We start from the raw sequence: 11,860 nt of genomic DNA, 5'->3' as shown, positions 1-11,860 counted from the left end.
TCATTCATATTTATTTTTGATGAAATATGTACAAATATATATAATAATAAAATAACGTTTTTATCAATATGTATTTCTGGTTTAATTATTAATATTCAATATTATACCTACCTTTATCTTTTATCCTTTACATCGATTTCAGGAATATCAAACAGAACCTAAATTTTTAACAAAATATTACTACAATTATTCATTTATAGGTAAGTTTATTGAAAAAAGATAAGTAAAAAGAAATACGGAATGGATAATTTTAATAAAAAAGGTTAGTAAAAGAAAATAATAACTAAGTTTAAGAAAACAAGTTTACTTAAAATAGGTGAGTAAAAGGTATGTGTATTACATTATTGTTAATTAAAACATGCCAAAGTTGGAATAGTGGGTAGAACACTAGTCTTGGGTTACACAGTCCCTCGGTTCGTATCCGGCATTGTCCCGATTAATTTTTAATTAATTAAGCAATTATTATGCCGGAGAAATCAATTTTACTAACATAATTAATTTTTTTGTTTTTATGAAATAACATGTTCTCCTATTACAAAATCTTATGAAATTTCATTTAACAAGAATAAATTTTAGCATGCACAACAAAAAGGCAAGCAAAATACGTATTTTTTTTAAATTTTGTAATAGGAGAATATGAGTGAGATAAACTATAGGACATGTTCTCTTATTAAAAAGTATCAAATTTTAACGTAACCAAGCATTTTTTTTATTTTAGAACTACAAAATTTAATATTTTGTAATAGGAGAATATGAGTGAGATCAACTATGGGACATATTCTCCTATTAAAAAGTATCAAATTTTAGCGTACCCAAGCTATTTTTTAATTTTAGTACTACAATTTTAATATTTTGTAATAGGAGAATATGAGTGAAATAAACCTTATTACATGTTTTCCTATTCAAAAATGATTTATGATTTTAAAGAATATTTATGATTATTTAAGTTCCCACCCCCTGAAATAATAGTGATTTATGACATACGTATAATTAACATGATTTATGACAAGAGGGCGGGTTTAACTATAAAAAGAGTGGAAAATTTAAACAACAGGAAAAATTCAATTATTTTAATGTAAAAATTTAACCACACCAGGATACGAACCGCCGTACCTTTGTTTCAGACGGAAGTGATATACCCACACAGCCACCCAGCTTATGTGATACCACATAATTAACTTACTACTTACTTACCTTTACTAAATAATTAATTAATTGATAATTTTGTTCTAAAATAAAAATTAGGATAGAAAATTTTAAAAATAAAACAAAATTTAAAATATATAACGATTTTCAGAAAAATTTTATTTAATCTAAAAGTAAAAATGTTAATCCCACCAGGATACGAACTATAGCGTGCTTTAGCTTCATAGTCAAGTGCTATACTCTCTCAGCTAATCGGCTTATATGTAATCTTATAATTAACTTAATACTTTACATTATAAATATTAATATTGATAAAAATAAATAACATAAATAAACATCAGTTTAAATAGTTTAATAAAAACATAGGTTTTGTAAACCTAAAATAAGATAATTCTTTTAAAAGTTTAGAGAAAAAATTATTATTTTGTCGATAATCTCCAAAATTATAATATTTGTTCTCATATCTCTGAAAAATAAATGAAATTACAAATACAATAAATCAATGTATATTGTTTATAAAGTTTATTGCATTTGTTTATTAATTTGATACCTAAAACTAATCATCATCAAATACTAATCAAGTACATAAAAAGCAATTATTTAAATATATAATACATCGTTTTGAATAGAAGCTTTTAAAATGCCTATATGCTTCATGACATATACTTATTTATATGTTTAGTAAGTATAAGTTTATGTATCAGACAAGGACACACGGGAACTTACTGGCAGTCTTCTCTATCGCTTCGCATATCGCATCCACTTACAGGCTAGCGCTCATTATCTTCATATCTCTATGGTTTGTTAGTAGTATTTATAAAGGAGTGTTCCAAAATTAGCCCAAGAAATTCGAATCAGACGTCAATCTTAGTACATCCTTCATTATTATTATTATATAAAAGTGCTATAATTTTATTTATTTTATATAAAAACTTTTATAAGAAAAGAAGAATCTCTGTTAATTTGTTTTATGAAAATGTACAATTAGATTTTTCATGAAAATTTAAAACATTTTTTTTTTTTTTTTTTATAAATAAATACAAATCGTTGTATATTTTAAATTTTGTTTTATTTTTTTAATTTTCTATCCTATAGAACAAAATTATCAAGTAATTAATTATTTAGTAAAGGTAAGTGTTAAATTAATTATACCACTTTCATAAATCACTATTCTGTCAGGGGGTGGGAATTAAAATAAAAAAATATACCTCGCTCTCTTACTTATTTGTCGCTTTTGGTTCCCATTACAATTTTCAAAACAAATGACATTATCTCGGTATAATAACTTATTTAAATAAAATTTAACCGGGACAAGGTAAGGTACGAATCGAAGTACTCTGTAACCGGAGGCGACTGGGCTAGCCTCTAATCTACCTTTGACCTATTAAACTTATCAATAATGTAATATACATACATATTTTTTACTCATCTTTTTTCAATAAACCACCTTTCATCTCACCTTTTTTCCTTTTTACTATAAGCATTATGATTTAGAAATCTGAAAAATGTGTCGATAGAATTATACGATAAACACTGTAGAAAATTATTTCGAACATGATACGTTAATTAGAGATGGAGCGAGGCTTACAGCTAATTAAATGTTTAGACAGCATACATTTCGCGAAATATTCATCCGAAAAGAAAAGTTATTTGAAACTTTTTATTGCATTTTTTCGATAGAAATAAGACACATTCAACGGTATATAAATATTCCTTCTTTATATTATATTCCAAAAAAAATTCGATAAAATACTTCTTTGTTGTTCCTCGCATAGGTCATATGTGGGAACCATTTGATGCGCATACTTGATCCACTTTTCTGTAAACAGTAAAAAATAAAACTCAAGTATGAAATAATAAATGACTTTTTATTAATCATTTTATTAATTTACATCAAATTTATTTTATTTTGTTTGAAAATAAATAGAAATAAATATATTTTGATGATTTTTAAAGCAACTTATGGGAGGACAATTTTCAAATCTACAAAGATGGATGATTTTTTATTTTTTTAAATATTATTATCATAAAGAGGACGATACATGATGATTCTTTGATCTAAAGACAAGCGTAGTATGTGACGTTTCATTTTGATTTGATTTGAGAGTCTTGATAAGGTGAAGACCTTAACAATAGCTTCTCAAATTTCCAGCCATTATGAAATGATTGTCAATTATTACACCCAACCTTAGGCCAAATTTTTTTAAATTGATAACATGTGCGCAACATGTACTTTTTGTAAACTGTGCATTAATAATAATAATTATTTATAAATTCTAAAAATTAATTGTTTTTATACGGTTGTTGTTTGTGAAGCAATCATTTTTCAAAATTACACTGGGACATAAAATGTATTTTAGGGTTTTTTATTTTTTATATTTTGTAAATAGTAAACCATTTTTCTCTGTATGTGTAGGTATAATGTTTGTAAGGTACTCGGTCTGTTTTTTATGGTTATTTTGTTTATACAAGGTACAAAATTCGGAAGCTTACTGTCAATATAGTTTTTTTAAACACATGCAAAAGCTCAAAATTCTTATTTTATTTTTCTATTAGTATTATTTTATTTTCTAATATTAGACAAAAATGATTATGGATTACTAGTTCGAAGCTCATTTGCAGCCTACGGCATGATAATACGTCATAGCGATCATCCTGTAACCAGATTGTCAATAGTGAGAGATTGGAGTGCCTCATTTCTTTGCATATGCTTCGAATGCCTCTGTACCCTCCTTGAGAACAACCTGCCACCCGAAGACTAGACGTCCCTGGATAAGAGGTACTATTTTAAAAAGGTGAAGCTATAAGATTCTGTCGAAGTCAGACTACGCAAAGCAAGCCCACAACTTCTCCACCGGAATTGATACCAGGATTGGTTGGTCCAAGATTTCGGAGTCAAAAATTCTGCACTCTGCAGGTGCAAATAACATGTATGCTGATTTCAAAATCCCAGTTATCGAGATAGGCTAATTGTAGATACGGATACACTTCACGGAGTTTTTTTCTTCGAAGGGCTTTAAGAGTTGTTCAGATTCTTTCGAGTCAGAAGCGAGAAAAGGAGAAACCCTGATCTCTCAACATCTTACTGTCTATTGCAAATATATTCCGAAAAGATAAAAACGCGAACTTTTTGTTTCGTTAAAAATACACAATATTGGCAGGCAACTTTGATATCTTTGATTTTTTTAGACCCTACCATGGCTCATTTAATGGCTTAAACATGCGATACTCAAATTTACTCTAAATTTCAAAGTGCCATGACAATTGGATATTTTCGAATAATCAATAAGAACTTTCTAATGTGTCAGGGCAAACAGTAAACTGTTTTTCCTTTTACTAATATTCTTGAAATTGCGATCGCCATGAAAAAGATTTTAACCCTTAAAATGAACCGTGGAAGATCTTAAAATGATTAAAAATAACAAAGCAACATGTCTGGAAAAAATTGTGTATTTTTAAAAGTGTCGCGTTTATTTTTATTTTTAAGGATTGTACACTCAGTCTATGAAACTTGGGCTAGAGTTTAGGGCAATGTATATGCAACACACTGACCTGCCTAGTGATACCCCGGTGGAAATATTTTTTTCCGATAGTCTAATTTGGTCTTGCAATGTTCTAAAAAACAATTCTAGAAGAATGAATAAGTCTAAAAAAAATTCTGCAAAAGGTATGAAAAGATCTGTGTAAAACTTATTAAGCAATTTGAAGAATGCATTTTTTCTAAGATTTTGGACTCTCCCAGAATAATTTTTTAGAATTAATCAGAGATTTCATGAAATTTTAGCTGAAGTAAGTCTTACTCTTACTTTAGTTAAATTTTCATACAATCTGTGATTAATTTTGAAAGAGGCTTCTAGGAGAGTCCAAAAACTTGTAAAAATGCAAACTTTTCAACAGTTTTCAATCTGTTTATTAAGTTTTACATAGATCTTTTCATACTTTTTCAGAATTTTATAGACTTACTCATTCTTCTAGAATTGCTATTGGGAACACTGTCGGACTAAATTAGACTATTAGGGGAAAATATTTCCACTAGGGTGCCTAGTGATAGACTACTTCTAGCTAGACTACTCTACTTATGATGTTGAATTTAAGCAGCTCGCGTACTATTATTTAGTGGGAATAACTAGCAATCCATTAATTTCTTTACCTTTGAATTTCTAATTGGTTAAAATTTTAATAAAATAAAAAGAAAACAATTTTTATGACCTTAGTTAAAAAAAAATACATTGAACTTGAATTTTTTTCTTTTTAAATTTGTACTAAGGAATCTCATAACAAATTTATTTAATTGTAACACACCAAAATAGGGTTCCGTAGTCGTTATACGAATAATGGCTTTTTTCTGCATTATAATGAAAGAAAGAATTTCTTACGAGGATCCGAGGAAAGTTATTCCTAAAGTTAACTACGGAACTCTATATAATAAAAAATTAATTGTAACTATATTGTTTTAATAGATTAATTTTTAATATTTTGGAATATAATTCGCCATTCCGGCATTATTTTATATCATAAATTGCCGCAGAAAAAAATTATTTTCTACCATAGCATACTCGAAATTAAATAATTTTATATATATTAAGTACATAATATAGTCAGCTTAAACAATACTTAAATAAGCTTAAATCAAGTTAAGGGACGTGCTTAGACAAACAAAGTTCTGAGCTAAAGACACTCAGAATAGCCGAGTTTATACAGTTTGGAAACCATCTCGTTAGCCATTTAAAATATATGAAGTAAGTTGAGTTTTTATGGACGTTATTATGTATAAGACAAAGAAGGAGTCTTCAGACAATGTATTGTGTGTGATGCGCTCGTAATCATATCATTTTATCTGTATTTGTATATGTGTATACATGAACACAGCCGATCAGTTTCATCACTCGTACATCACTTGAGGTTGTACACATATGATACGGCGCGCATCACACACAGTACATTCCTTCTTTATTTTATACATAAGAACGTCCATAAAAACTTTTCTAACTGCATATATTTTAAACGGCTAACGAGATGGTTGCCAAACTGTAATATGTAAACTTAAATATTTGCCGTTCTGCACACGATCAGTTTATTGCAAATATTTTATTAAAATTAAATGTTAATTATTTTTTACATACGTATACAATTTCAAAATATTTCAAGGAACCATTATACTTTGAGCATTATTAAGTTACAATATTAATATTTAAGATTACTATGCGCTTAGTAAAACTTATTAGTAATTATTTCCGTCTCGTAGCCTCGCCCTAAATATATTTTTACATGATCCCTTAAACCTTTATTTCATACAAAAACGATCGTAGATATCTTAAAAATAGAGAGATAATTTCATTCAGTCGATAGAAATTATTGCCTTTCAACAAAAAGGTGGGAAATAACTGCGATATATAGCTCTAAATTGGTTCTTCCTTATAAAAAATATTGTTTACAGCCTTCAACGGAGTTAACGTCATAAGAACTCCACCAAAACTTATTTTGTAGGAAGAGAAACAATACAAGAGCTTTGAAGTGTAATTTAAGTGTTTTAAATTTGGATAAGTTCTTAAAACTCGCAGTTTGTGAATCTGCGAGTGCAATCCAACAAATTCCACATTTGGCATTTGCCTCCAGCTACGATTCTACTCAGTTGATCGATCCTATGGCCAAATTATGGATTTTAAACAAGAAAAGACAAAATTTCACACATTTATTTTGTTTAGACTAGATTCCACGTTAAATAAAAAGATTTAGTCAGAAAATATCCTATTTTTTAACCATCAATGCAAAAATAGAGGGTATATAAGTTTGAAACCTTTGACAGTTTTTTACACCGTACAAAAAATATAATTTCTTTCCTGTTGGACAAAAGATAAAATTTTATTTTTATTTATTGTCATTTTTTATTTACCTCGTATTCCTTTTTTAAAAGTAGAATAAGAAAATTTTTCTGTGGCAATTATTGAAATTTTATTTCTATCTAAAGAAAATTTTGAAACACATTCATCAGCACAGAAAATGGAACAAAACATAATTAATTTCAATAAGTATTTAGTAAAACCAACTTTTAGCTCAGATAAACTCAAGTTAGATTTTTGATATTTGAAGTTTTTCACGGTATGGAAAATGGTAAATTTTAGTCCAGAAATTGACTATTGAATGCACCCATGAAACTAATAAGATTTAGCTTTATTCATTCGAATATTCGAGTCGACGCTCTAGTCATTGAAATCTCTGTCTGTCGCATATCGACAAAAAATTTCAAGACTTAATACTATAAAAGTCTTCTGGCTGTAGTAGCGCGTTATAAAATGGTCTACAAGATCAATAAATATAATCCTTTTTAAGACATCTGTGGAGCGTCTGGTTTAAAATTCCATTTTCTTTGCTGATGAGTGTTTGTGATACTATAAAAAAAGAAAGAAGCGTTTTGCATGTTTTGCACAATCCTACAAAAATGAAACATTTAGTAAGAACATTTTTAATATAGTTTTTTTTGCAGAGCAAAAGTTCACAATGCCAAATTTGGATCGAATCAAGATCATTTGTCATTTTGCATTTAGTATAAAGCAGATATTTATCTTAAACTGAAGTGTAGTCAATGTTGAAATACATTTTTAATAGTTTATAATTCGACTAACTTTGGCTCAAGGATATTTCTTGCATGTCAATAATATTTTAGAAGACGCAAAGAATTCTTAAATTCATAAACCGCGATGGTACCAATTTTTGATCTAAACCCATCAATCAGAATCCATAAAACAATAAATGTTTCTAGTAAAATTTCTGAGAGAATTTCAAAATAATTTCTCAAAAAAATGGTGACTCCCGACGTGATGGAGGGAAATCTTGATACGATTAAAATTTGGCTTTGAAATCTTTTTTTCCATTTGATCAGGTAAAACAAATCGATTGCACATTTATATATAAATATTTATGTGTATTTTGTAATTATAATTAATTAATTAAGTTCTGACTGTTATACAAAAATAAAAATTAATAACAAATTATATAACTAACAATTAATATTAAATATAATAATAAGAATTAAATAAATATCACAAATGAACAAATTGTTTATTTTTTTTATAAAACTAAATTTTGGTCCATGTTAGCTACTAAAATTATAAATGAGTGTGTTGTTTTTGTTTATTTTTTTGAAAATTATTAATTTTAAACAATAAAAATATGCGATTTTTTGTTTTTTGATTATTTATATAAAAGTAGCAAAAATTTTCGTGTAAAAAATTATTTGTAAACATATAATACGTATTTTTTTTTCAATCGAAATTATCGAAGAAACAAATAAGTTTTTTTTTTCATTTCGTAATTTAAGCAATTTTTAATACATTCACCGTTCAAACAATTGATACGTTAAAAAACGATCGGGTTTACACTCTTACTGAGATTAAGAGAGGTTGTCCACTTGGCTGCGAAGCTGCGAGAGCCAATTCGACACTCTCTGGGCATCGCATGTATAAGGTAACATAAAACTAGATTGCGGCAGTCAGAGTAAGGAAATGTTAATACATGTGGCAGCCTTATACTAAAAAAAATCCTTAAGCACCTCTTTTATGAAGAGTTGCTTAATTCTTTTGGGAAGTCTGCGTAGCGTCAGGATTCAGAGAATTTAACATGAAAATTCATACGGTAATGTAAATCACGGATATGCATGTTCTTTTGTAGTTATAAGAATTTAGATTGTTAGGAAACAAACTCTGGGTTTCGATATCTAACACTTCAAACTAACGCTCGTTTGCACTGTTGCTCAATTAGATGCCCTTGTGATAATTTGAATCAAATCGAGGGCAGTTAATTTTTGTTTAGTTTCTTGTAAATTAGTCGAGTCCAAAAAATTGATTTATTTTTCGTCTTTCGATAACGTATTACTAATTATTTTTCGTGAACTTGAACGTAAATTGTTCTATACATCAATTTTTATTGTTAATAGCGCCATTTAACGAAGAAATTTCGAAACAATTCTTTAAGGGGTTATATCCAGTTAGAATTTTCAAAGAATCGATTTTATTTTTAAAATATCTGAAAATTTCAAGTTGATCTGGGAAATATTCACGAAGATAAACGCAAAAAAAAATATTTTAACTGTGTAAATGTATTTTGAAACTTTAAACACGTTTTTCTCGAAACAGCGCAACATTTTCAAAGTCGGTTTCGAATTTTTACACAAACTTATTAGATATTTTTCCCAGGTATTAATCGAAGGAAGATTTCTGAAAATTATTTCGATATTTTAGATCACTTTAAAGTTGAAGAATTTTGATTTTTTTTTTTAAAGCCGTCATTTTGTCAAAAATCAAAATTTTGTCTATTCCTTCGATTAGTACCTGTATTTATCTATCGATTAAAGAAATTTTCTAGATTTATTCATTTTGGATAATCCATATCAGAGATATGGTGGTCAACGCCGAGCATTTTTTTTTTGAGAGACCTGCAGGAGATCGACTACAGGAGCAGTATCATATGAAATTTTTTAAATCGGACAATGGGATCTTAAAATTAAAGAAATGTCCTATATTTATACGTTTTTTATATTCATGTAAAATAAATGGTTTTAAACGTGTTTTTTTGCGCTCGCAACAGGATATAAAAAAAGAGCTATAAAATTTAGGTAATTCTGGAAATTCATAATGTATTATAGTCCTTTAGTTCAGGAGAAAGTTTGGAGACATTAAGTTATGTTTTTAAAGCACTCTGACCTGTATAAAAAACTTATTTGTTTCTATTATATATAAAGCACAATTTTACCTATATCTCACTGTGCAAATAGCAATTCTTTAAGACATTTTTATTTTTAAAATGAAAGCACAATTAATACGATTAGTCTTTTTTGTAAATTACTAATTTTAATTGCTATAATTGAAACATAGGTATATTTTTAAGGGAGTATCTCCATTGTCACCACCGACAAACCAATATTCACATTTTATCGACACCATCAATGTGTCTAAGCCAGCGATAATAATGGAAACACTTCCATATTATTTTTTAAATCAAAATAAATTATTTTTAATGTGAGCAATCAATATTTATAAACTTATATAACTAAAAATGTAAATCTTATAAACGTAGTGTCTTTTAGTAAAAAAAAAAGAGGATTAAATAATTGTGGCAAGGTATTTTGTAGGAATTTTTAAAATTTGAGTATTTATATTTTAAATTATTCATCATATTTATTAGTTCATTTATTGTAGAAAATATCCTAAAAGTTTTTATAGCGCATCATGTTTTGAAAATATTTTAGAATATCGATTTTTATGAGTCATATTTTTGGGATTTTGGGATACTGATTACAAAATTGTACGTTTCTAAGGAAATTAAACTTTTTATTGATCTCCTATTTTAAACATCTTCAAAATACCCTGGTGGAAAAAAATATTTGAAGAAATAATAAGTCTTCGAAAGTCTTAGGAATTTCTCAACGTTTTTTGACTGCCTAACTCAGAACTGGATTAAACAGTCTAAAAACGTTGAGAAATTCCTAAGACTTTTTCAGAATTTCGAAGACTTCTAAGGTTCTTTCTTAAAATATTTTTCCCACCAGGATACAGGATAACTAAATGAGGATAAATGTTTCATGGTTCAAAATTAACCGAAGTGATTATTTTATTGTCCAAACACAAAATAAATTGCTTCTTTGAAAAGTTAATTTTCCTTTAAATTTCAATTTGCCTTTAAATTATAATTTTTCCCTATTAATAATTCAGTTAAATTAAACATTGAACGCTGCATTAAATCACCTTTTTTTTGGATATGTTATTTGAAATGTGAAGGCAATGTTAAGTCCATGTTTTCGACCTCGGCAGACAACCGAATCATTCATAAAAATACAAAATAAAAATTTGACCTTATTTCAGTTTGTTGTCGATTGTGACGTGGAAGGACTGATTTTTCATAAAGATCAGAGGTTTATTTTTAAAGTAGGTTAAATTTGGAACAATTTGAGGGCAGAACGATTTTTATAGGATTTTTTAAACATGATTACTCATCCACAGATAACTTGCCAGACGAAGCTATAATAAACGAAGAATTGTCCGATACCCGTCGTGATATTCTTGAAAACTCTCCTGACATCTCAAAAGACGACGTCTTAGATCAACCAGGTTCATCAAAGAGGGCAAAGTTTAATTAAAATAAATGTATCCTCAAAACTTATGTCAAATTTCATTATTCTCAGTACCATTAAAATTTCTGATGACTTAGTCCCTTGAAAACCATCTCCCTTCCTCTTAATTGATTCTTTTGGTTGAGGGGGTCCTTTTGGAGTACCCTGAGACCTAGAGCTAGCTGAGAGGAAGGTAGAGAGTTTCCAAGGAATTCAGAAACTTAGATGCTACTGAAAATGATGAAATTTTTCTAAATATCTAAAAATCAGACTTCAGTTCTGAGGATGTATTTATTTTAATCAAACTTTGTCCTATTTGATGGCTCTGGTTGATCCCAAGACGTGGTCTTTTGATATGTTAGGAATGTTTTCAATGATATCCAGGTGAACAACGACAATTCTTCGGTTTCTTCATCTTCGCCTGGCATGTTTTCTGTGGATAAATAATCGTATAGCTTGAAAAATTAGCCAAAATTTGAAAAGCTGTATCTCCCAAACTATCGGTCTTATAAAAATTGTTCTGACATCAAATTGTTGCAAATTTAACCTATTTTAAAAATGAATACCACCATTCAATCCTTAGAGTCAAAATTGACAAAAAGAAAATAA

Source organism: Chrysoperla carnea, chromosome 2 (assembly GCF_905475395.1).
Source record: "Chrysoperla carnea chromosome 2, inChrCarn1.1, whole genome shotgun sequence".
In the NCBI taxonomy this organism is placed as follows: domain Eukaryota; kingdom Metazoa; phylum Arthropoda; class Insecta; order Neuroptera; family Chrysopidae; genus Chrysoperla; species Chrysoperla carnea.
This window is presented reverse-complemented; position numbering follows the sequence as displayed.